General features: G+C 45.6%; 1 protein-coding gene across 1 annotated transcript in view; it reads left to right on the forward strand.

The window, feature by feature from the left end:
* Positions 1–13465: 13465 nt before the first annotated feature.
* The window catches only part of LOC142309912 (membrane-spanning 4-domains subfamily A member 8-like), a 102758-nt gene continuing 89199 nt past the window's right edge, over positions 13466–27024 (forward strand). Inside the window, exon 1 of the mRNA XM_075347377.1 lies at positions 13466–13549. The gene's annotated coding sequence lies outside the window, so the exon portion shown is untranslated. The remainder of the gene's footprint in view (positions 13550–27024) is intronic.

The raw sequence follows: 27024 nt of genomic DNA on the forward strand, positions 1-27024 counted from the left end.
AAACTTCACTCCTCACACTGCTCAAAATCATATACCAGAAGTATATTAACCTTGTAGGTGCTTCACAAGAACTAAAAGAATGTGGAAGGAAAAAATGAAAATTTTACTTTTTCCCACAAAAAATGTTAACTTAGCCATAAAATGTTGCATTTTCACAAGGGTAACAAGAGAAAATGCACATATAGTTTGTTGTGCAATTTCTCCTAAGCATGCCAATACCTCACATGTGGTGGAAATCAATTGTTTGGGTGCACAGCAGGGCTCAGAAGTGAAGGAGCATCATTTGAATTTTTAAATGCAAAATTAGCTGAAATCATTAGCGGATGCCATGTCGCGTTTGAAGAGCCCCAGTGGTGCCTAAATAGTGGCACTCCCCCACAAGTGACTCCATTTTGGAAACTAGAACCTTAAAGGAATTTATTATATGTTTGGTGAACACTTTCAACAACCATGTGCTTAACAGAATTTTATAACGTTGAGCCGTGAAAATAAAAAAAACCACATTTTTACAACAAGATTATTACTTCTACCAGATAGCTTTTTTTCACAAGGGTAACAGGAGAGAATGCACCATACAATTATGTGGTGGAATTCAACTGTTTGGGCACACAGCAACGCTCGAAATAGAAGGAGCTTCATTTCACTTTTTGAACTCTAAAATAGCTGCAATTGCTAGCTGACGTCATGTCATGTTTGAGAGCCCTTGATTTGCCTAAACAGTAGAGCTCCCCAACAAATTACCCTATTTTGGAAACTAGACCCCTCAAGAAATTTATTTAGATGTTTGATGAAAACCTTGAATCCCCAGATGCTTCACAGAATTTTATAATGTTGAGCCGTGAAAAAAAAAACAAAACAAAACACCACAAAATTGTTACTTCAACCAGGTAGCTTTTTTTTTTTTTTTTTTACAATGGTAACAGGAAAAAATGCACCATAACATTCATTGTGCAATTTCTCCTGAGTACTCTGATACCTCATATGTGGTTAAAAACTACTTTTGAGACACAGTATAAAGTTAAGAAGGGAAGGAGCTTCAGTGAGATGGAGCTAAAAAAAGCACAATCTGGGGTTTTAGCCAAGAAAGATGATAAAAACAAATGTTGGAAATGCTCACCTTGGCAGGTTGTGTGAATCACAATCAACTAGAAATGACCAAAATGTCGGCTGCAGCTTACACTACCGTGTTTCCCCGAAAGTAGGACCCCCCCGAAAGTAAGGCAGGGTGGGGGTTTCGGGGGGGTCCGCCAATGTAGGGCACCCCCCGATTGTAAGGCAGGGTAGCGGGGGGGCCGGGGAATGTAAGGCCGCATATGGGTGGGGGTCCCTGGGGAAAGTACAGGAACTTACCGCTCCCGCTGTTCCCTCGCTCCATCCAGGCCTTCTCCAGTCTCGTGCCACCCGTGGTCCGCCTCCGGTGAATGGCCCCCGCAAGGCTGCCTGCTGGCCATCAGCTCGAGCTGTGATTGGCCAGTCAGCCGGCTCGCAGCTGATTGGCCCTCAGCTCGAGCTGTGATTGGCCGGTCAGCCGGCTCGCAGCTGATTGGCCCTCAGCTCGAGCTGCGATTGGCCGGTCAGCCGGCTCGCAGCTGATTGGCCCTCAGCTCGAGCTGCGATTGGCCAGTCAGCCGGCTCGCAGCTGATTGGCCGAAATCAGCCGCGACGTCACCGCCTGCAGGCTCGCTCCGATTTCGGTAAGTTCCGAAACTCTGTGTGTGTGTGTGTACGTACGGTATGTGTATGGGTGCCGTATGGGGCTGTGTGTGTGTGTGTACGTACGGTATGTGTATGGGGCTGTGTGTGTGTGTGTGTGTGTGTGTGTGTGTGTGTGTACGTGTACGTACGGTATGTGTATGGGTGCCGTATGGGGCTGTATGTGTCAGTGTACGGTACCGGTACGATATGTGTGTGGGTGCCGTGTGGGGCTGTACCGGTACCGTATGTGTCAGTGTGTGTGGTGGCAGAGTGGGGGGCAGAACCACTGTATGGGGAGGCTGCAGGGGGGAGGATGGGGTGGATGCCGGATCTCAAACAATGGGGAGGCTGCAGGGGGGAGGAAGGGGTGGATGCCAGATCTCAAACAATGGGGAGGCTGCAGGGGGGAGGAAGGGGTGGATGCCGGATCTCAAACAATGGGGAGGCTGCAGGGGGGAGGATTGTCATTTTTTTTCCAATGTAAGGCCTCCCCCGAAAGTAAGGCAGGGTGGGACTTTTGGGGGTAAAATTAATGTAAGACAGGGCCTTACTTTCGGGGAAACACGGTAGGAAAAAAAGAATGGGTATGATAGCCACGCTGCTGTATTCAGAGAAACATCCAGGAGTAGGTCAATAGTGATTTATTTCTATGCGTTTCAGAGAGAACCCTCTCCTTCCTCAGGAAAATCACACATCACATCTCTCTGAAACACATAGAAATAAATCACTATTGACCTACTCCTGGATGTTTCTCTCACTACGGCAGCGCGGCAATCATACTTAGTGTTTGAAGTAGGGAAGGAGCACCATATTTGAGATCAGATTTAGTTTTAATGGTTTGAGGGTGCCATGTAACATTGGCAACACCTGTGATGTGCCTAAACAGTGGAGCTCCCCCACAAGTGACCCCATTTTGAAATCTAGACCCCTCAAGGAATTTATCTAGGTGTTTGATAATCACCTGGAACCCCAAGGTGCTTCACAGAATTTTATAATAATGAGCCGTGGAAATGAAAAAATACATTTTTAACCTAAAAAATGTTTCTTTAACCCCACATTTTTCAAATTCACTAGGGTAACAGGAGATAATGCACCATACAATTTGTTGTGCAATTTTTCCTGGGTACAATAATACCCCATATGTGGTCCAAAATTACTTTTTAAGGCACAGTACAAAGTGAAGAAGGAAAGTGGTGCAGATTTTGTTGGAATGGTTTGTAGGTGTCATGTCACATTGGCAGAGCCACTGCTGTGCCAGAACAGTAGAACCCCCACAAGTGACCCCATTTTACAAACTGCACCAACCAATGAATTCATCCAGTGATGCAGTGAGTATATTGACACTATAGGTGTGTCACACAAGTTTATAGTATTGGGTGATGAACAAAAAATAATTATATTTTTACCACTAACATGTTGTTTTAAAGCCAGATTTGCAATTTTCACAAGGGAAATAGGTAGATAAAAAGCCCCATAATGTGATACACAATTTCTCCTGAACATGGCAATTCCCCATATGTGACTGTACAGTATTGTTTGTCCACACCACAGGGTTCGGGAGGGAATGAGCGCCAATTGATTTTTGGAGCATATGTTTTTCTAGAATAGTTGTCGGTCTCCATTTGCAGAGCCCTTAACCCCTTAACGACCGCGGGCCGTAAAATTACGTCCTAAATGACATAATCTTACTGCCCGCGGTCCTCCGGCGGCAGCATGCCGCGATCGGCACACATCTCAGCTGATTTTCACAGCTGAGATGTGTGCCTGCTAGGCACGAGCAGAATCGTTATCTGCTCGTGCCGATTAACCCCTTATATGGCGCTGTCAATACATGACAGCGCCATTATAAGCGCGATCGCGGTAAAGTTTTACTTACCGCCGAAACCGGAAGTCACGTGACGCGATCACGTGACTCCCGATAGTTGTCATGGTAGTACAGGGTCATGTGATGACTCCTGTACTACACATGAATTGGTTTCACTTTTGCTGTGCCCGGGGCACAGCAAAAGAGAAAGACAGCGTATCTGCTGTTTACAGCCTTCCAGCTGTGATCAGCAGATACTGCAGAGCGATCGGAATGCTGATCGCAATAGCCCCCTAGGGGGACTAGTAAAATAAAAAAAAAAAGTAAAAAAATAAGTTTTAAAAAATTAAAAAAAAAACAAAAAAACCTAAAAGTTCAAATCACCCCCCATTCGCCCCATTGAAAATTAAAGGGTTAAAAAAATAAAAAATATACACACATTTGGTATCGCCGCGTTCAGAAACGCCCGATCTATCAAAATATAAAATCAATTAATCTGATCAGTAAACGGCGTAGCGGCAAAAAAATTCCAAACGCCAAAACGACGTTTTTTTGTCGCCACAACTTTTGCGCAAAATGCAATAAGAGGCGATCAAAACGTAGCATCTGCGCAAAAATGGTACCGTTAAAAACGTCAGCTCGAGACGCAAAAAATAAGCCGTCATTGAGCCTAAGATCCCGAAAAATGAGAACGCTACGGGTCACGGAATATGGCGTAAAACGTGCGCCACTTTTTTCGGACAAACTTCCGATTTTTTTTTAACCCCTTATATAAAAGTAAACCTATACATGTTTGGTGTCTACGAACTCGCACTGACCTGAGGCATCACACCCACACATCAGTTTTACCATATAGTGAACACAGTAAATAAAATATCTCAAAAACCATAGTGCTATCGCACTTTTTTTGCAATTTTTCAGCATTTGGTATTTTTATGCCATTTTCTAGTACACAATATGGTAAAACTGATGGTTTCATTTAAAAGTACAGCTCGTTCCGCAAAAAATGAGCCCTCACATGACCATATTGACTGAAAAATAAAAAAGTTACGTCTCTCAGAAAAAGAATGGCGAAAAAAAAAACGGAAAGCGAAAAATCGGCCGGTCGTGAAAGGGTTAAGTTCCAGGACAGAAGAAATCCACTCAAGTGACCAAATTCTGGAAATAACACCCCCCTGGGATTTAATCTATGAGTGTAGTGACAATTTAGTCTCTGGAAAATACCCACGCAGAGAATATTGCAGAATTAAAAAATAAAAATCAGTCCTTGTAGTGCGAGTATATTGTGGTGCTCTTACATTGTGCCCAGCTCGTGCTTCTGGGAACCTGCACATCGTCCATTTAAGCAGGCCTTCTTCACTACAACAAAGTCAAACATGTGGATACTAACTGTGGTTTAGGAACATTGTGGAGTTCAGAAGAGAGGGGGGCATTTGGATTTGGGAGTGCAGATTTTGCTGGTTTTCTTTTTTGAGTGGGGTCTATAGCGTTTTACCAGGGCCTTTGTGCTACCAGTAATGTGGAAGCCCCCCTCTATATCTGTTAACCATTGACAGACCTGAGTGAGAATTTGTGGGTTGTGAGTTGAATGCTATTTGGTGGCGATTTTAGTACAGAACATTTTGGATCAGTTCAGATTTATCTTGAGCTCTATGTTGAGCACTTACATCAGGATTTTCATTTACATCTTCAAAATACGTGATTCAAGTGAAACCTGAAATGGATCCATTAACCAATAAGGCAGCAGAGTTACTCTGGACTCTGTTTGGTCTTTATTCAGCTGTATCTGTCTTTTCTAAGGTGAACAAAACTGTTGATGACCGCAGTTTTGTGCACGCCGAAAAAAAGGCATAAAAAGATGAGTAACGCACCCCAGAGCTTTGGGGTACTCAGTCCCGGGCCTTGTATTCACTGGGATGTATCACGGGTGGCCGTTACCCGGTTCCGTAACCCTGGGGGTCGCTTAAAAAGGGGAGTTGTACAAGGGAAAAATAAAAATAATTTTTTTCGTGACGTCACTTGCGATATGTGGCTATGCGGGGAAAGCCGCCGCTGCAAAGTCTCTCACTGCTGGGGCTGGTGGTATTAGGCAGCTTAGATGTAATGGCCATCCGCAAGTAGAGCTAGGCCCCAGGGGAGGATGATGGTGGTTGTAGTATGTTGATGCAGACAACACAGGGGCTGCATTTAACTTGTGCTTTACTCACTGGTTTGGAGTAGCTGCAACACGGCTGGTGCTGATCTCTACCAATCCGGTATTCGCTTTGTTTCATTGCCAGTGTAGTGATCTGGTGAGCTTTACTTCCATGCACCAGTCTGTAGTTGGTGGGTCCCCGTGGCTTGGAGCATTTTGGGATCCCCTCCTGTGTCACAGCCTTAGCCCGTATGGCAGGCAGCTTGAATGTCTCCTGGGTCGGACCTCTGTCTCCATTCCCGGGTTCCCTCTTTGCTATTGTGCCCTGGACACTAACTTCGGTGAGGTCATTGATGGTCCTCTCACCGGGCAGATGTTATCAGGTGAGCAAGTAGCGTCCTCCTGAACTATGGCTCTGCACCTGTGACGCCCTGGCGCTGCCAGGTGGTCACACAGTAGAGGCCCCGCACAACACCATCCCTCCCAGGGTTACATACAGCCAACCTGAAACCCTAGTCACCCCCCTCAGGGAAGGACAGGCCCACCAGTGGGCGGGACCAGGCGGATGGAGAACGCCCACCTAGGGGTATAGAGAGCCCGGGGCGGGAAAAGATTCAGTCAAGTTTGTATTTCGAGTGGAGTAGTAGTGGAGGAGTAGTGAGTAGGTAAAGCTCAAGTACAGAGAGCAGAGGCGCCGAGGTTGGAGCCCCAGTGCATTGGCTAGGTGGCAGACGGTGGTCCGTGTCTAACAGGAAATGGGAAGACGGCAGCCGGAGATCCAAGGTGGACCGGGGCAGGGTTGGAGCCCGCCGGTACCGACACCGGAGAACCGACCCGGAAACCGTGTACAGAGGGGGCACTTGGACTCTGAAGCCAGGACCAGAAACAACGACCTAGCTAATTAACCAATTGAGGGCAGGATTATAGGTCCTGTCCCAACCAAAGTCCCAAAAGCAGACAACCACCCACAGAGCGGGATAGGGCATCCGCCAGGGCCCCGTAGATCCCACGGGTCAGCGTCAGTAGGCACGGCTCCCAACAGAAGTACTGGGAGCAGACTCCCACGTTTCACACCAGGAAGTCCACCAGATCACAACACAGTGCAGAGGAAAGTAACACAGACCACCAGCCCAGGTGGGGGACCAGAGTACAACCGGCCGCAGCGGCCAGCTACCAGCATCTTGGTTAACCACTGGACTTGTCTTATTTAACCATGAGTAAGCTGAGACTCCCTGGTCTGACCAGGCGCACCAGCCCCTGCCATCACCGTCCCCTGCACCGAGTCACCGGGTCACGGGGCAACCATCCCTACCCACGGAGGGGTTAAAGACCAGCTGCCATTCCATCGCCCCCGTGTGCCCCACAGCAGCAGAGGTGGTGCCACACTTCACCACACACCATGGGTGGCGTCACAGACTGATTACGGTAAATCCCGTACAAATACGTCCCCTTTTATTTGGAGTGTCCGCGTGACCCACGGGTCTGGAGAATCCCTCGAGACACACTGCGGATCCGGATCCGAGCAGCCACTGACGTGGGGGTGGCACACCCTAAAACCTGGCGTCACAAACAGGATTGTAACCCATCCACCTACCTGGTGGAAGTGCGCCTTGTTCTGGACTGTCAGCAAAATTTGAACAGCCGCCATTTTGCCGCCATTTTTAGGCGCGAAAAACGACAGCCCAGCGTCTTCTTCCCCGAGAAAGGGCGCAAAGCTGAAGCTGGGAACACGGCCGGAAGGAAGTAAGACCCTGAGGCTGAAAACAAAACTAAGGAGCCGTGCAAAGAGAGTGCTCGCAAAAGACCAAGGGGGGCGGGTGGAGAAGCTGTGGCATGTGAATCGAAGAGATAAAGGGGAGGGATGCCAGGACTCTGCCATCTTTTGCTTCTGGATACCATCGTGGAAGGATGTCTGACCGGTCCGGCAACCCGACTGTGGAGGAACCTGCTCCTGGGACGGCTGACTGGGTGGAAGCCCAGACTGCGAAGATGTGCCGCAAGATTCAAGACCTGGCTAATTATCTGCTGGCGAGATGGACGGCCGAGATGAGTGATCTGGCTGCAGCTGTTTGGGCACGCGAAGAAGAGATGGCCTCGGAGGAGTGGGTAAGCGACTCACGCTCCTATGTTCCACCGGAACCGGCCCAATTGTCTGAGGAGCTCAGTCTGCTTCCATCCGCCACGTCGCCTCCCTTACTGTCCGCACCTGCAGTTAGTGACCCAATCAGTCCGGTGCCCCAATTCACGGCAGCGGAATCCGTTACATCTGCCCGCGAGGACCTGGCAAAGGGGTCCTCGGGCCAAGAGCATACCACCGCTCCGGCACCCATACCAGCCATAAGCAAGCATAGACTGGAAGACATCTCCTCTGGCCCAAAGCCCGGCCACACCAAAGATGACGTCAGCCCCGGCCACGAAGATGGCTGCACGTATGACGAGACCAGCCCCAGCAATTTGCCAGGCCGCATTGGAGGCAGAGCTGACCCGGAAGTCAGTCACAGTCGTGACTCCCAGCATCAACCCGTACCCAGTCCCGACTGTGGAGCAGCCAGGGTGTACCTGCCGGGAGGCGAAGCAGGCTATGGAGTGGAGCCCTCAGCCAAGAATGGAGCCGGTGGTGTCTGGCAGAGAGAGAATCCGCATGAGTCGAGCTCCCGAGCAGGGGGAGGAGCCTGAAGACCGCACTCCGTACTGGGAGCGGCAGCAGAAGCAACTTAGAAAGGTGATTGCTGCCCAGGAAAAGAGAAAGGCGGAGGTGCTGTACCGGACATACCTAGAGAAGGATCACCTCGGGCAATCCACTTTCCGGGTGCGGGGTCCAACCTATCGTGGGCAGGTGCTCCATTTTAACCCTGAGCGAGGGTGGGGATTCATCTACGAGCCGGGCATGGATGCCGAGATTTTTGTGTCCCAGAGGGATGTAGCCCCTCACCTGCCGACAGGACACCTGGATCGAGACCTGGAGCCTGGAGAACTAGTTTCTTACATTGTGGAGAGAGGGGGTGGTTCGCTCTAAGCATCAAGAAATGGATGATAATTGAAGGGAAGCTGTGCCCCTACCCCCCTTCACCATCTTTATTAACAGAAGATGAGTAGGTAGCAGATTCCCAGCTACCCCAGTTATGTGTCCCCGTTGGGACAGTTCCACAGTTCTGCAGTTTTAAAAATAGTCAACAGTCGAGAACTGGCTGGCAAAGCCAAGAACTTTTGGGTTTTGTAAATAATTCCTGACTACCTTCTTGTGACACCAACCCGGTCTCCGGAAAGGCTGATTGGAGGAAGGCCCTGTGGTGGAGTCGGCCGAGGCCCATCACCATTGCAACCAGTGACTACCCTCCAGACCGTGGGACCAGTAACAAGGACTGCCGGGTAAGGAACTTTTTACCCGGCCCGTGTGGGCGTCACCTGGACCCGTTCCTGGACTTGGTCAAAGGGGTGCACGCCTGTTCTAGTGGTGGCACCAGGGAACAGGTTGTTTGGGTGGCGGGGGCGAACAGAAGGTGGTCCGGTCCGTTTAGTTAATGTAACGTTTAAGATCTGTGCCTCCCGTCAAGGGAAGAAATGTTCTAAAATGTTTGAAATGTTTTTCATGTTGAAAAGACATCTTTTTCCATCCAAACAGATGCAGTTCAATAAATGTTGATGGTCAGACAGCCCGCGGATGGTCTGTATTAAACCAAGGGGGAATGTGACGCCCTGGCGCCGCTAGGTGGTTACACAGTAAAGGCCCCGCACAACACCATCTCTCAAAGGGTTACATACAGCCGACATGAAACCCTGGTCACCCCCCTCAGGGAAGGACAGGCACACTAGTGGGCGGGACCAGGCGGATGGAGATCCCCCACCTAAGGGTCTGGAGAGCCCAGGCCAGGAAAAGAGTAAGTCAAGTTTGTAGTTCGAGTGGAGGAGTAGTGAGAAGGTAAAGCTCAAGTACAGAGAGCAGAGGCGCCGGGGTTGGAGCCCCGGTGCATTGGCTAGGTGGCAGATGGTAGTCTGTGTCTAACAGGAGATGGGAAGACGGCAGCCGGAGATCCGAGGTGGACCAGGGCACAGGGCAGGGTTGGAGCCCGCCGGTACCGACACCAGAGAACCGACCCGGAAACCGTGCACAGAGGGGGTACTTGGACCCTGAAGCCAGGACCGGAACCAACGGCCTCGCTAATTAACCAATTGAGGGCAGGATTATAGGTCCTGTCCCAACCAAAGTCCCAAAAGCAAACAACCACCCACAGAGAGGGATAGGGTATCCGCCAGGGCCCGGTAGATCCCACAGGTCAGCATCAGCGGGCACGGCTCCCAACAGAAGTACCGGGAGCGGACTCCCGCGTTCCACACCGGGAAGAACACCAGATCACAACACAGTGCAGAGGAAAGTGACACAAACCACCAGCCCGGGTGGGGGACCACAGTACACCCGGCCGCAGCGTCCGGCCTTCAGCACCTTGGTTAATCACTGGACTTGCCTGATTTATTTAACCATGAGTAAGCTGAGACTCCTTGGTCTGACCAGGCACGCCGGCCCCTGCCATCATCGTCCCCTGCACCAAGTCACCGGATCCCGGGGCAACCATCCCTACCCACAGAGGGGTTAACAACCAGCTGCTATTCCATCGCCCCTGGGTGCCCCACAGCAGCAGCGGTGGTGCCACACTTCACCACACGCCATGGGTGGCGTCACAGACTGATTATGGCAAATCCCGTACAAATACGTCCCCTTTTATTTGGAGTGTCTGCGTGACCCCCGGGTCCGGAGAATCCCTCGAGCCCGGCTGCTACTGACATGGGGGCGGCACACACCCCTTCGGTGCTCGGTCCAGTGAGTACTCGCACTGTACTCTCTCTGGCAACCGTTCTCCTTTTACTCAGTCAGTCACTTTACACTTTCCGTCGGTGTACTGACTTCTGACTTTCTCGGTTGTCTGGTTAACTAACTGACAAGATGTCCATCATCCATCACTTCACTGACTGGCCCCTCATCCTCACAGGTTTCTGACCAGTGGATTGGATGAGTCCCAATCAATAGGTGGCCATCCATCAGTTCCATCTCTAGCCTGTTACCCAGTCTGGGGAAAAAGGGCGTGGATTTGAGTGCATGTGTTTACCGCCATTGATCTTCCAGGAATCTGGAGTTAGATGTAGTACCCTGTGGCACCTGACACTCAGGAGCGCCACATTGGCGCTACCAGACCACAGGCTAGACATGAGGTCAAAGTGCCTTCTTCTGCCTTGTTACAGTGAATTTTCCATTTGGAAATTTGTCTGAATTTTGTTTTCCTAGATTTACGGTATGTGTCCACGATGCATTGTTTCTTCTCCTGTGAGGACACATGTGTTCTCCACAGGAGACCGCAGCTGCCCATGTCCACAATCAGGGATTGGGGCACTCTGGGACTTTTGCTCTGTTTTCCCCACTGCGGAGAAGACTCTCATCTCCACAAGCATAAATTGACATGCTGCAGTCAGGGAAGCTGCAGGTCAGCTAACACTGCAGAGAAAAGAAGTACAGTGGGCATGGGATTTCTATAAATCCCATCCATGGTGCTTGTAGTGTACAACACAGCATTTTGGATTCAGCGAAAACACACTGCATCAAAAATGCTGCTATTCCTGATTGTGGGCACATACCTTTACATGTAGTCATGGGGTAAGTGCTCAGCATGGAGTGCAGGATAAATATGAGCAGTGCCATACTGTCATCCTTTAGAGGTAGAATAAACAAATCAATAGCAGTTGAAGAAATGGCTTTGTTTATTTATTTTTTAGACCGTTCACCATGTTGTATGTGAGAGCGCGGATTTATTCGTCTAGTCAGTATGATTACAGCGATACCAAGTTTATATAGTTTTTGTTAGGTTTTGCGACTATGACGCTAAAAAACGCTTTTTTGCAAAATAAAGTTTTTTGCATCACTGAATTTCGAAAGCTATAGTTTTTAGATTTTTTCTGCTGACAGAGACATGTGAGGTCTTCTTTTTTGCAGGATGAGCTGGAGTTTTTATTGACACAATTTTTGGCCACATAATATTTATGATCCCTTTTTATTCCACTTTTTGTGGGGCAGAATCAAAAGAAACAGCAACTCAGTAATCATTTTGTTTTTTACGCCATTCACTGTGCCATAAAAGTGTTAAGAGAGTTTTATTCTTCAGGTCGGTACGATTACAGTGATACCACATTTATATAGTTAATTTTTATGTTTTGCTGCTTTTACATCATAAAACCAATTTTACAGGAAAAAAAAATGTTTTTGCATTGCTGTGTTCTGAGATCTATAGCTTTTTTATTTTTCTGCTAATGGAGCTCTATGGTGGCTTTTTTTTTGCAGGACAAAGATGACATTTTCAGCTATACCATTTTAATGTATATATGACTTTTTGATTGGTTTTATTCAATTTTTTCTCAGCTGTGTGAGAAAAAGAATGTTTTTGCTATGTTTTTTTTATTTTGTTCATGGTGTTTAATGAAGGGTTTAACTAGTGAGATAGTTTTATAGATCAGGTTGTTTTGGTTGTGGCAATATGAAATGTGAACGTTTTTATACCTTTTTTTTACCTTTTTTACTAGTTACTTTATTGGGACATTAGCCCTAGGTACTCTGATTGTAGCTGTGATGTTCTACAGTGCTCAATCACTGTAGATCTTTGTAGCTGTCAGAGCTGCACTGAGAAAGCCTGAGTAATCATGCTGCAGCATGATTACTTAGGCTTTCCATAGTCAGGAGACCCACAGGTTGTCATGATGACCTCAGGTAACCATGACAATGATCGTGCCCTCGCGATTACATTGTGAGGGTTCTGACCTGAGGGAAGAGGGAGCGCGATGACTCTCCCAATCCCCTAAGTGAAAGCTTATAGGGATATTGATGAGTATGGTTATAAAAGCAGAGTTTATGCCAGGGCTAAAGCTTCTCATCAGGCCCCATCAGGTTATCTCCTGGCTAACGAGATTCCTTCACAGCCTTGGACCCACATTTCCATGGACTTTGTCAATCATTTACCTAATACTGTTGTGTGGGTGGTGGACTATTTTAGCAAGAAGATTCATTTGGGTACACTTTTTAAGTTGCCTACTGCTAAGAGATTAGCTACATTGTTGATTTCTCAAATCGTTAATTTACATGGTTATTTCCGATAGAGGGGTCCAGGTTTTGGCTGGCTTTTGACATAGTTTTTGCTCCAGATTGGTTATAAAATTGTCATTTTTGTCAGAGTACCATCCCGAGACTAATGAAGAGACTGAAAGGATGAATTGAGAGATAGAGTATTATTTGAGGAATTTTGTTTCATCCAATAAAGGAGACTATGTGGAGTTTCTTACCCTTGAAGAATTTGCTTTAACCCCTTCACGACCAAGGACATACCAGTACGTCCTATTTTTCAGGTGTTCCCGACCAAGGACGTACCAGTATGTCCTGGCAATGGCGAGGACACATGGCACCATAACCCACCGATCGCCACCAGGGATTTGGCTTACCCAACAGCCGAGTACCAGCCCTCACAGTCAGGGATGGTCACTGCACTTTTCCTGGCTGTTTAACCTCCTAAATGCTGCAATCGGTATCGGTTTAACTGCAAAAGTGCAGTTAAATCGATACCGATTGTGTCTTGATGACAAACATCCTGTATCCCTCTAGTATTCCCACTGTCACCAATATTTTTTGATGACTCTTCCTTAGTGGTTTAAAAAATATGTGATTCATTTTAATAAGCTAAGACCATCCCAATTTTGATATCGTCAAGTAACACCTTTATACATATTTCATGTCTCACTTAAATCAACAGTCATAACCCATTCTTACAACACAGGTAAACTAATGTGTAACTGGACATACCTATAAAATTCATTCAACAGGAAACACCCCATATATAAAAAAGTAATTCAGCTGCCCCAAGCACTGGACTGGGTGTACATGACCTGTGAGTATATTTTTTACTCTGCAACTTCCATAAGTGCCTCTGTATATTATGATGTGTGAGTATATCGTTTTACTCTGCTACATTAGTGACTCTGTTTAAATGATCTGTGCCTTTATCCTTTTACTCTGCTATATCCCTTAGTGACTCCATTTACATCATCAGTGAGTACGGTATATTGTTTTACTCAGTTACATCCATTAGTGACTCAATTTACATGATCTGTGTCTTTATCCTTTTACTCAGTTATGTCCCTTAGCAGGGCCGGACTGGGACTAAAATTCAGCCCTGGCATTTGGGGGTACACAGGCCCACTTTTCACATGGTAAATGTGTAATATCTTTGTGCACTTATATATGTGAGTACTGTATGGCATTATGTGAGCACTGTATGGCACTATGTGACACTGTATCACTCTGTCACACTGTATGGCACTATGTGACACTGTATGGCACTATGTGAGCACTGTATGGCACTATGTGAGCACTGTATGGCATTATGTGACACTGTATGGCACTATGTGAGTACTGTATGGCATTATGTGAGTACTGTATGGCACTATGAGTACTGTATGGCATTATGTGAGTACTGTATGGCACCTTGTGACACTATCACTCTATCACACTGTATGGCATTATGTGACACTGTATGGCACTACTAGTACTGTATGGCATTATGTAAGTACTGTATGGCATTATGTGAGTACTGTATGGCACTATGTGACACTGTATAACTCTATCCCACTGTATGGCATTATGTGACACTGTATGGCACTATGTGAGTACTGCAAGGCATTATGTAAGTACTGTATGTGTATATTTTAATTTTGTTATTGTTTTATTTTCAACGAGGCAAATGGGGTTTTGTTTTGAACTTTTATTTTTTTTTATTTTTTCTAAAACTCTTTTGTTTACATTTTTTATTTATTTTACTAGTCCCCCGAGGCATTCACCCCCGAACAGGGAACAGGGAGCCGGCACTGGCAGTGTGAGAGTGGCGGACGCTGGTAACGAAGGTAAATATCGGGTAACCAAGGTAAGGTCTTCTTGGTTACCCGATGTTTACCGTGGTTACCAGCGTCCGCAGAAGCCGGCTCCTGCTGCCTGCGCACGTAGCAGAGTACACATCGGGTAATTAACCCGATGTGTACTGTGGCTAGGTGTGCAGGGAGCCAGCACTAAGCGGTGTGCGCTGGTAACCAAGGTAAATATCGGGTTGGTTACCCGATATTTACCTTAATTACCAAGCGCAGCATGCTTCCACGCGTCGCTGCTGGCTGGGGGCTGGTCACTGGTTGCTGGTGAGATCTGCCTGTGTGACAGCTCACCAGCAACCCATGTAGCGATGCTCCAGCGATCCCTGCCAGGTCAGGTTGCTGGTGGGATCCCTGGAGCGTCGCTTAGTGTGACATCTCACCAGCGACCTCCTAGCAACTTACCAGCGACCTCCTAGCAATTTACCAGCGATCCCTATCAGGTTTTATCGTTGTTGGGATCACTGGTAAGTTGTTTAGTGTGACTGGGCCTTAAGAAGAAGAAAAGGAGGGAGGAGGAGTATTACGTTTAGGATAAGGCAGAATGCGGTGAGAAGATGGATTAATCATATATAGGGGAGAGAGGGTGTTATGGTGAACAGAGTAAAGAAACTGAAGTCTTGCTAAGATTATCACGTTCTTTTTAGAGCAAGGAGTAATAAAATAAAAGCATGAAACATATGAAGAGAATTGCTTCGTCAATATTGACGAAGGCTAAGCTACTATCATCATGTAAGAGCATTTAGCCAAACGCTCTAGTTCGTTGATATTTTCTCATCTTTAATTTTTGACAATCTAATTTTTTCGTATATGCCTACTCGTGTTGTCTCCTCGATCAATTCTTTGATGGAGGGCGAATCTTCACTCTTCCAATGTCAGGCTATCATCAGTTTTGCAGCATTGAATAATTTAGGTAGCATGGAATTTTTTTTTAATAGTGTGTTTGTAGGATCTAGATTTAAGAGGATAAATTTTGGTGTTAAATGTATATCTCTTTTAGCCACTCTTAATGTGTTCTCTTACCTTTTCCCAGTATTCTTGAATTTTAGGACATTTCAAGCAGATGTGAGTCAAAGTGCCCAACTCCATCTCACATCTCCAGCATAGTGGTGATTTTGTTTAATATTACTGGGCTTTTGTACCACCTTGAGATTATTTTATAATTTAATTCTTGATATCTCACTGAGAATGTAAGGTAATGAATATTTCTCATTATTGCCTGAATTTCGTTTGGAAGAAATTTTATGTTTAGTTCAGTTTCCCATTTGCTTATAAAATTTAGGATAATTTCTCTTTGTGTTAAATGTTTATTTATTTTAGCTATTATTTTGTCATTTCTCGTTGTGTTTAAAAATAGTTTGAGTATTGGGGGGTCTGGTGTACAAGTTGAAATGTCTGGAAAGTGATGTTTTATTATGTCTCCAAGGATTTGTGCATCAGCGTTATCTAGTTGGAGGGAGGAGATGAGTAAGTTGATTTTATCAGATCTTAGGGAGTCATTTTTGTCCATCAATGAATATAGTGGTGCATCTCTATATGCTTTCGAAAGACCAATCTTTTTTTTTTAAGTGTTCTATATTTGTTTGGTATTAAATGGAGAATAGGGGTAGCTTTACATATCCTTGGTATGATGCTCATTTTTTTATTCATTCTGTGCCATAGCTTAAGAGTTGTCATAGTATAGGGGTTTGAGATGCTATTATATTTGAATTTGTTATGTGGGGTAGGCCAAAGATAGTCTTGGAGCCCTGCATCTAGGTTATTAATTTCTAGAGTCGTCCATAGTTTTGTTGGGGAGTGAGTTCTAAGTTCAATTACTCTAGCTATGTGTGCGGCTATTCTGTATCTCTCAAAATCTGGAAGACCTAGACCTCCTTTTTTTGTTTTGGGTTCGTTAAGATCTTGTAGCTTATTCTATGACTTTTTCGTGCCCATATAAAGTTTGATATTAAGCTTTCCATTTTTTTGAAGAATTGTTGGGGGATCTCTATCGGGAGAGTTTGTAGAAGGTATAAAATTTTTGGTAGGATTATCATTTTTATTAAATTGACTCTACCGAACCAAGAAATTGGAACATCTTTCCATGACGTCAGAGTGGATTCTAATGACAATATTAATGGTGCAAAATTAAGCCTATAGAGATGGAGGGAGGAGTCACTCAACTTTGTGCCTAGATAGGTGATGGATCAGCATTCCTTAAAGGGTGAGATTGTTGTCAATTGTTTTTTGTTTTCAGGTGATATTAGAATGCGCATAATGTTTGATTTAGAAAAATTTATTTTAACCCCTTAACGACCGCGGGCCGTAAAATTACGTCCTAAATGACATAATCTTACTGCCCGCGGTCCTCCGGCGGCAGCATGCCGCGATCGGCACACATCTCAGCTGATTTTCACAGCTGAGATGTGTGCCTGCTAGGCACGAGCAGAATCGTTATCTGCTCGTGCCGATTAACCCCTTATATGGCGCTGTCAATACATGACAGCGCCATTATAAGCGCAATCGCGGTAAAGTTTTTACTTACCGCCGAAACCGGAAGTCACGTGACGCGATCACGTGACTCCCGATAGTTGTCATGGTAGTACAGGGTCATGTGATGACTCCTGTACTACACATGAATTGGTTTCACTTTCGCTGTGCCCGGGGCACAGCAAAAGAGAAAGACAGCGTATCTGCTGTTTACAGCCTTCCAGCTGTGATCAGCAGATACTGCAGAGCGATCGGATTGCTGATCGCAATAGCCCCCTAGGGGGACTAGTAAAATAAAAAAAAAAAGTAAAAAAATAAGTTTTAAAAAATTAAAAAAAAACAAAAAAACCTAAAAGTTCAAATCACCCCCCATTCGCCCCATTGAAAATTAAAGGGTTAAAAAAATAAAAAATATACACACATTTGGTATCGCCGCGTTCAGAAACGCCCGATCTATCAAAATATAAAATCAATTAATCTGATCAGTAAACGGCGTAGCGGCAAAAAAATTCCAAACGCCAAAACGACGTTTTTTTGTCGCCACAACTTTTGCGCAAAATGCAATAAGAGGCGATCAAAACGTAGCATCTGCGCAAAAATGGTACCGTTAAAAACGTCATCTCGAGACGCAAAAAATAAGCCGTCATTGAGCCTAAGATCCCGAAAAATGAGAACGCTACGGGTCACGGAATATGGCGTAAAACGTGCGCCACTTTTTTCGGACAAACGTCCGATTTTTTTTTAACCCCTTATATAAAAGTAAACCTATACATGTTTGGTGTCTACGAACTCGCACTGACCTGAGGCATCACACCCACACATCAGTTTTACCATATAGTGAACACAGTGAATAAAATATCTCAAAAACCATAGTGCTATCGCACTTTTTTTGCAATTTTTCAGCATTTGGAATTTTTTTGCCATTTTCTAGTACACAATATGGTAAAACTGATGGTTCCATTTAAAAGTACAGCTCATTCCGCAAAAAATGAGCCCTCACATGACCATATTGACTGAAAAATAAAAAAGTTACGTCTCTCAGAAAAAGAATGGCGAAAAAAAAAAACGGAAAGCGAAAAATCGGCCGGTCGTGAAAGGGTTAAAGTTCGAAATTGAATTAAAGTAACTTAAGTCAGATAGTAAGGTTTTTATAGATTAATTTGGGTTTACTAGAAAGAAAAGAATATCATCTGCGTAGGCAGCACATTTGTGTTCAATTGTGCCAAGTTTCAATCCTTTAATTTTGGGGGATTGTCTAATTTTTTGTAACAATGTTTCTAGCGTAAGGATAAAGAGTATAGGAGATAGGGGCCAGCCTTATCTTGTGCCATTCTGTATATTGAAGCCAGGAGATAATGTGTTGTTAATTTTGACTTTCGCTGAAGGGGCGGTATATAAAGCCATAATTTTGTATATGAATTTTTGTGGAAATCCGAATTTGGAAAGGGTCTGCTCCATGAAGTACCAATCGATGTGATCAAAGGCTTTTTCCGCATCTGTAGAAAGTACAGACATTTGTATTTTCCGGTGTTTTGCCAGGTGGATTGCGTCGATTGCCCTCATTACATTATCCTTAGCCTCTCTACCTTTGACAAAGCCAACCTGTTCCGGGTTTATCAGTTCTGGGAGAAATTTTTGTAATCGGTTCGCTAAAATTTTGGCATAGATCTTTATGTCATTGTTGATAAGAGAGCTTGGCCTGAAACTACTACAGGAGGTAGGCTTTTTTCCCTCCTTCGCTATCAGGCTAATGTGAGCAATAAGGGATTCCTTTTTAAATTTGTTGAATTCGTCAATGTGGTTAAAATAATCTGTCAGATATGGAACTAGTTCAGCTTTAAAATGCTTATAGTACTCGATCGGGAAGCTGTCTGGGCCTGGGCTTTTGCCATTTGGGGTTTGTGATATAGCTTCTTCTACCTCATTTCTAGTTATTGGGCAGGTTAAAGAGTTATTTTGTGTGTCAGAGAGCTGAGGAAGAGTTAATTTTTTTTAAAAATGTCTTGTTTTTGCGATTTTTTCGGATTCAGTCTTGCAATTTGGTTTTAGGTTGTATAGGTTTGAAAAGTATTCGGAAAATGTTTTAGCGATATCTTCCGTCTTGTATAGGATCTGATCTTTATTGTTTTTTATTTTTAGTATGTGGGTAGAGTTGATTTGTTTCTTAATAGACTTTGCGAGGTATTTACCACATTTATTTGCATACGAATATGCTTTGAATCGAGAAAACGACAGAAATTTCTCATATTTCTGGTCAAGAAGAGCTCTCAGCTCGAATCTTAGATTTTAGAGGTTTTTTTCTAGAATAGGGGAGTGTGACGTCTTATGTTTGTCTTCTAATTTTTTTATTAGGACTATTTTTGTTGTGATATCTTTTTCCCTCTCTTTCTTTGATCTTGATCCTAATTCGATAAAAGAGCCTCTAAGGACGGCCTTGTGGGTTTCCCAAATATTGGAATCACATTTGTTACCCAAACATTTTTCTCTGAAAAAAGTTTTGATATTTTGGCTATTTGTTCTCGTTTGTTATTATTTTTGAGGAGATTATTGTTTAGTTTCCAGTTAATAGGCCCTTTGTTTTGTTGGTGTATTTTTAAATTAAGAAATAGTGGGGCATGGTCTGAAAATAAGATTGCGTCATATGAGATGTCATCTACATGACTCAGACATTTGTGTGGAAGAAACAAGTAATCAATTCTCGAGTATTTTTTAGGTACAGCTGAAAAGAAGGAATAGTCTCTCGAGGAGGGGTGTACTATTCTCCAAACATCCATCAGAAGTCAGGTGGATAAGAGCTTTCTAATGTATTTAATTGTTTTTTGTGGTGTTGTCGATTGGCCGTTCGATGTATCTGTAGGGGGATGTAAAGGTACGTTAAAGTCACCGCCTAGAATGAATTGACCCTCAGCAAAGTTATCTAGTATGTCAGTTACTTTTTTAAAGAAGGCGCCTTGGTTATTGTTTGGTGCATATACATTCGCTAACGTGAACAGGACATTGTGTATTGAGCCTTTAAGCATTATATATCTGCCTTCTGTGTCGTGTAGCACATCTTGGAATGTAAAGGGGATCCTTTTATTTATAATTATGGAAACACCTTTACTTTTTTTTATTGGTGAATTGGAGTTATACCACCTGGTATAAAATCTGTTCTTGGTTATAGGCGTATGTGTTTGTTTTAAATGGGTTTCTTGTAGGAATATCACATCTACTTTATTTTTTTGTAAATAGTTTAAGATCTGTGACCTTTTTTTTTAAATGTTTAGGCCTCTTACATTAAAAGTAGCTACTTTTATGCTAGTCATTAGGCAAAGATGCATGTTTATAAATTTTTTTGGATTTTCCTAGCAGGGTTTGGGGTAAACCAGAACATAACAGTAAATAAAACAACAAAGTGAGGTAGACCATGCTGAGAAATGTTGATCTCAGGTCCATCACTAATTTGGTAAAAAAAAATATTTTTTGCAGCTGGTTGGGGGATAGGCAACGGTGCAGACCCCACCAGCAGTAAATGCAAAAAAGAAAGGATCTTAGGTCCGTGGGGGTGTGGACCTACGGGTGTTGGGGGCTTTAGATTATAAAGACTCCCGGTGAGTCTTAATTGATCAAATGAGTTAATTACATCCTGTCAGATTTCCCCACAGGACAGGCCTACGTGCCTGATCCAAGGGGGTTGTATTTTCCGACATGGATGTATTTTCCAGACCCCTCCCACCCCTCTGCCCCCCCCGAACGGCGGGACACAAGAGCGGGAGGAAAGAAAAAAGAGGGAAACATGTCTTGTGAGAGGCGGAGGGAAGAAAAAAAAACAAAAAAAACATTAAAACCTGCGCCTCTCTATTAATGTCAACAAGTTTATAAGACAGCATCAGTGCTTTTTTTGCGGTGGTACGCGCCGGTACAGCATACCGGAAAATATGAAGAGCGTCTCTGTCTCTGTCCACATTGCTAATTTGTAAACTATACAAATTAGCCATGTGGAGCGGAGGCACAAGCCAGAGGCGTCTCCATGGGGCGCTGTCGGGCTGCCTGATGCGGCGGTGTGGAAGTCTGCCGGGTGGGAGCCGCTATTCTCTGAGCGTGGCTGTCACGCTGACAGCCGCACTCATAGAAAGTGCAGCACACAGCTTTCACTGCTCAATTGTCCTTGCATCTGTCAGACGTGAGGACAATTGAAGCGGTTATCCCTGGCGCTGACTTCCGGGTCAGCGCGACGGCGGTCATGTGATCAGGTCAGCTGATCAGACTGCTGACCCGGAAGCCAGTACTGCAGCGTGGAGGAGGCAGAGAAACGCTGAGAAGTGCTCCACTGTGGAGCTGAAGAGGACACGGAGGAGGAATGTTAAGGGGTAAGAGGGGAGTATTTATGAAACAGTATGGGGGAGAGAGTGTGGGGGAGGGAACTATCTGTGGACACACTATGGGGGGACAAAGGGTGGGGAATGGGAACCATCTGTGGACACACTATGGGGGGCACAGAGGGTGGGGAATGGGAACCATCTGTGGACACACTATTGGGGGGACAGAGGGTGGGGAATGGAAACCATCTGTGGACTCACTATGGGGGGGACAGAGGGTGGGGAATGGGAACCATCTGTGGACACACTATGGGGGGGGACAGAGGGTGGGGAATGGAAACCATCTGTGGACACACTATGGGGGGGACAGAGGGTGGGGAATGGGAACCATCTGTGGACACACTATGGGGGGGACAGAGGGTGGGGAATGGGAACCATCTGTGGACACACTTTGGGGGGACAGAGGGTGGGGAGGGGGCAATATGTATATACACAGTATGGGTGGGGGAGGGAACTATCTGTGCACAGAGTATGGTGGGAAGAGAGGATGGGGAGGGGAACTATCTATGGACACAGTATGGGGGAGAGAGAGGATGAGGTTTCATGCATGGGGAGAGAGAGGATGAGATTTCATGCATGGGGACAGTGAGGATGAGGGGGTGATGCATGGAGACAGAGAGGATGAGGGGTGATGAATGGGGACAGAGAGGATGAGGGGTGATGCATGGGGACAGAGAGGATGAAGGGTGAAGCACAGGGACAGAGAGGATGAGGGGTGATGCATGGGGACAGAGAGGATGAGGTTTAATGCATGGGTACAGAGGATGAGGGGTGATGCATGGGGACAGAGAGGATGAGGAGTGATGCATGGGGACAGAGAGGATGAGGTTTCATGCATGGGGACAGAGAGGATGAGGTTTCATGCATGGGGACAGCGAGGATGAGGTTTCATGCATGGAAACAGAGAGGATGTGGAGCAAACTGGAAAGAAATTTTGAGGACACAGACTAAAAAGTGACATGGTATGAGGAGCAAGTGAGTAGGATTGGGAGTGAGGGAGAAAGTATATGGACACACAGGAGGTAGTGAAGAGACAGTAAGGGATGAGAAGAATGTGAAGGGCACAGAATAAAGACTGGGTAGTGAAGGGGGGAGGTATGGAGAGGGGACAGAATAGGAGGACAGTGTGAGGTTATAGCAAGGAGGGGGAGTGTGATGAAGGCACAATATAAAGACTGGCGGTATAAGGGGACACAGTGTAAAGAACACTATAAACAGTAGGCTCAGCTTGGAAAGAGGGAATATGTAGGCCATGTACCATAAGAGGGACAGTGTGGGGTCATATTTTGTGCAGATAACACGGTGAGGGGCCATTATTTATTCTGGGGCACTGCGTAGGGCAGATATTTTTAAGTAGAAGTATTATAATCATTTTGCTATTTTTATAGGCATCGTGTCGGGATGTGTTAAGCTGGTGTCACACTAAGCGACAGTGACAACGACGTCGCTGTTACGTCACCATTTTCGGTGACGTAACAGCGACCTTGTAAGTCGCTGTTATGATCGCTGCTTAGCTGTCAAACACAGCAGACGCAGCGATCATAACGTCGCTGTGCTACATGTGCAGAGAGCAGGGAGCCGCGCTTAGCGCTGGCTCCTTGCTCTCCTAGGTGCAGTACACATCGGGTTATTTAACCCGATGTGTGCTGCAGCTACATGTCACAGTGCAGAGAGCAAGGAGCCGCGCGCACTGCTTAGCGCTGGCTCCTTGCTCTCCTTGCTACAGTATACATCGGGTTAATTACCCGATGCATACTGCAGCCACATGTCACAGTGCAGGAGCCGGCACTGGCAGCAAGAGCGGAGGCTGGTAACCAGCGTAAACATCGGGTAACTAGGGAAAGGTCTTCCCTTGGTTACCCGATGTTTACGCTGGTTACAGCTTACCGCAGCTGCCAGTGCCGGCTCCTGATCGCTTCATTTCGTCGCTCTCTCGCTGTCACACACAGCGATGTGTGTGTCACAGCGGGAGAGTGACGACCAAAAAATGAAGCTGGACATTCAGCAACGACTGGCGACCTCACAGCAGGGGCCAGGTCGCTGCTGGATGTCACACACAGCGACATCACTAGCAGCATCGCTGCTACGTCACAAAAGTTGTTCGTTAGCAGCGATGTTGCTAGCGATGTTGCTGAAAATGGTGACGTAGCAGCGACGTCGTTGTCGTCGTCGTTATGTGTGACACCAGCTTTACAGAAGACCGGAGAAGATGGAAATCTGCAGAGACGAGATGTGAATGTGAAAAGTCATCATGGCGTCAGGACAAGATGAAGAACAGAAAGAAATGACTAGAGACAACGTCATCTATAAGGTACCTGAATGTAAATGTTTATTTGTGATACTGACAATGTCTTATCATTAGGCCTTGGTCCCACTTGCGCTTTGCTTCTGATGTGAGCACAATGGGACCCCCACTGATCAGCTGATTATGGTGCAGGTGGCTGGAAATGCTTATTTCTGGATCTGCTCCGTCCTCTGATGGTGTCTGCGGCCAGGTACTGCACAGCCGCCTCATTGATTTTATTAGGAAACTGCTGCCACTATCAGAACACGGAGCAGATCCAGAACTGAGCACTTCTGGCCACCTGCCACCACCGCCACCTAGAGTAGGGAATTGGCGGGGTTGCCAGGTGCTGGACCCTGACCAGTCAGACATTGGTGACCTATCATAAGGAAAGGTCATTAGTGGTTAAAGTAGTGGACAATCCCTTGTGCTCGTGCCCCGTCCCCCTGCTCCTCAATGTCGGCCAGCGCCTGACAGAACCCCCCCCGCGCTCCTCGCCTCAGAGATGCGTACCAGGAAATATTTTTTTTACAAAAAAAAGCATTGGACAGCATTACTCATCAAACTAGACAATAGTTATATCAGGTAAATCAGATAGTTACGCCGTGGGTTCCACATCTGATTTTCATTCGGCTTCATCGTCCTCTTTTGACTCTTTTTTGGGTGTTCTCTTGTATTCTAAGTTCAACCTTCTTTTCTTCTTTTCTTTGGGCGAGATGACTGTGGACCATTTCTCCATTGCTGGTAATGGGGGTAGGTTTAGACTTCGGCAGTTGACCAATCTGGAACATGGAGATCCATCAGGTCTAGTTTCTTGAGGGCAGGCGGCAGATCATCCGGAGTTCTGATTATTAGAGTTCTGTTATTGATTGGAATTGCCAGTCCAAATGGGAAGAGCCATCTATAGTTAATGCTTTTGTTTCTCAGGGCCTTTGTCAGGAGTTGAAGCTGCCGTCTAAGGTCCAGGGTCAACTTTGTGAGGTCTTGATAGATTTGGATCTCGTTACCTTCATATTCTATTTTCTCTGTATCTCTCGCTTTTTGGTATATGTCTTCTTTAGTCCTGAAGCTTTGAAAGCAACATAAAAATATCCCTTGATCTAGCTGATCTTAGTTGTCTGGGACGGAACACCCTGTGAGCTCTTTCAATTTTCAAGTCGTTATCGCCATTTTTCCTGATAATGTTGTTAAAGATTGTGGTCAGTGTAGTGAAAATGTCCTTATCAGGAATGGATTCTGGTATACCTTTAACTCTAAGGTTATTCCTGCATGATCTATTCTCAAGATCGTCTATGTGAGTTCCTTGTAAGAATTGATCTTTTTGATTTTCTATTAAGATTTCTGTTACCTTGGTGGCGTGCGCCAAAATCTGCAACTTTAACATTATTTCTTAGGTCTGCTATCTCCTCTTTCACTGCCTGTGTGAAGCCTTTGAATAGGTTCTTCATATAATCTGCTGTAGGTAGAGCCTTTAGGTATTCTTTTATACTTAGGTCTTGTTGGAGAGAGTTATGATCCTCATCTCCACACTCTGACCATTGATGAGTTGGGAGTGAGCTCGTTTTCTGTTTGTGTGGGTCACTGCAATGTTTAGTATGCTGTGGGGTTTCTGCTGCAGGACGTTTTTGTGCTTTATTCTCATCTTGAGTCTTCTTAAGTGTCTTATGCACCTTGTTTGTTTCTTCAGTATGAGGTTTGTTATTCTTCCCTATTTTGTCTGGTTTTATATCACTACACCGGGAGCTGGGAGTCAAATAGTTAAATCATTGAATTCTACCCCTAGATTTCTTTGTAGTACTCAGGAACTTTAACTGCTTGTCAGCTCCTGCCTAGACAAGTCTCAGGCTTTTTCCTTGTCAAGATGGCCTCGGGAGATAAGAGCAGGGGCTGCCCTGGGGAACAGAAGGCAGCCGAGGGAGACAAACGTGGCTGGGGGAGGAAGACAGAAGCTGCTGGTCACCTGACACTGAGCAGGTATCAGATGAACTCTTCACCTTTATCTCTCTTGCAATCGTCTCTTCTTGCTCCTCGGTGCTTAAATCTTAATTAGCTCTCTGTAGTTTGCAGCAGGGATCTTTTCTTCTGGGGCTGTATTTTATGATGGCAGATTTTCCTCCACATTGCAGCCTCTCTGTCTCTTCTTGATAGGACTTTCTGTGGTCTCTGGGTTTTTTTCTTTCACTTAGGGGCCCCACAATGTCTCCTCCTTCTCCTGTATCCTTTTAAGGTCCAGTCACACTAAGCAACTTACCAGCGATCCCAACAACGATAGGGATCGCTGGTAAGTTGCTAGGAGGTTGCTGGTGAGCTGTCACACTGCGACGCTCCAGCGATCCCACCAGCAACCTGACCTGGCAGGGATCGCTGGAGCGTGGCTACACGAGTTGCTGGTGAGCTCACCAGCAACCAGTGACCAGCCCCCAGTCTCCTAGTTACAGCACACATCGGGTTAATTAACCCGATGTGTGCTGCAGCTAAATGTGCACAGAGCAGGGAGCAGCGCACACTGAGCGCTGGCTCCTTGCTCTCCTAGCTACAGCACACATCAGGTTAATTACCTGATGTGTGCTGCAGCTACATGTGCACAGAGCAGGAGCCGGCACTGACAGTGAGAGCGGGGGAGGCTGGTATCAAAGGTAAATATCGGGTAACCAAGGACAGGGCTTCTTGGTTACCCGATGTTTACATTGGTTACCAGCCTCAGCAGAAGCTGGCTCCCTGCTCACTGCACATTAGTTGTTGCTGTCTCGCTGTCACACACAGCGATCTGTGCTTCACAGCGGGACAGCAACAACTAAAAAATGGCCCAGGACATTCAGCAACAACCAACGACCTCACAGCAGGGGCCAGGTTGTTGCTGGATGTCACACACAGCAACATCGCTAGCAACGTCACAAAAGTTGTTCGTTACCAGCGATGTTGCTAGCGATGTTGCTTAGTGTGACGGGGCCTTTAGGGTGATTTAGTGAACTTTATTCGGTGTTTTGTTCACTTCTCTTCTTGATATTCACGAGAGCTGGGAGAGATGTGTCTTCTCCGTTCAGTAGCTAGGCCACACACCCGATTGTTTTTTTTTTATTTTGATCAGCAAACAATTTCGATTTCTAAAGGTTTTTTCCATTTATAAGGAGTGGGACTCCTAGACTAGTGAAGCCTATGCACTAAATGCAAGGCCTATTAAAAATTGAAAGGAGGAATTTCAATACACCCTGAAATACATGTAGAGGAGGGCCTCAGAAAACATTTTTTCCCTATTTGGAAGGAGAAGGACTCATAGACTAGTAAAGTGTATACATTATATCCAAGGGCTTACAAAAATTAGAAGGAGGTACTC

This window comes from Anomaloglossus baeobatrachus, chromosome 5, assembly GCF_048569485.1.
Source record: "Anomaloglossus baeobatrachus isolate aAnoBae1 chromosome 5, aAnoBae1.hap1, whole genome shotgun sequence".
NCBI lineage: Eukaryota > Metazoa > Chordata > Amphibia > Anura > Aromobatidae > Anomaloglossus > Anomaloglossus baeobatrachus.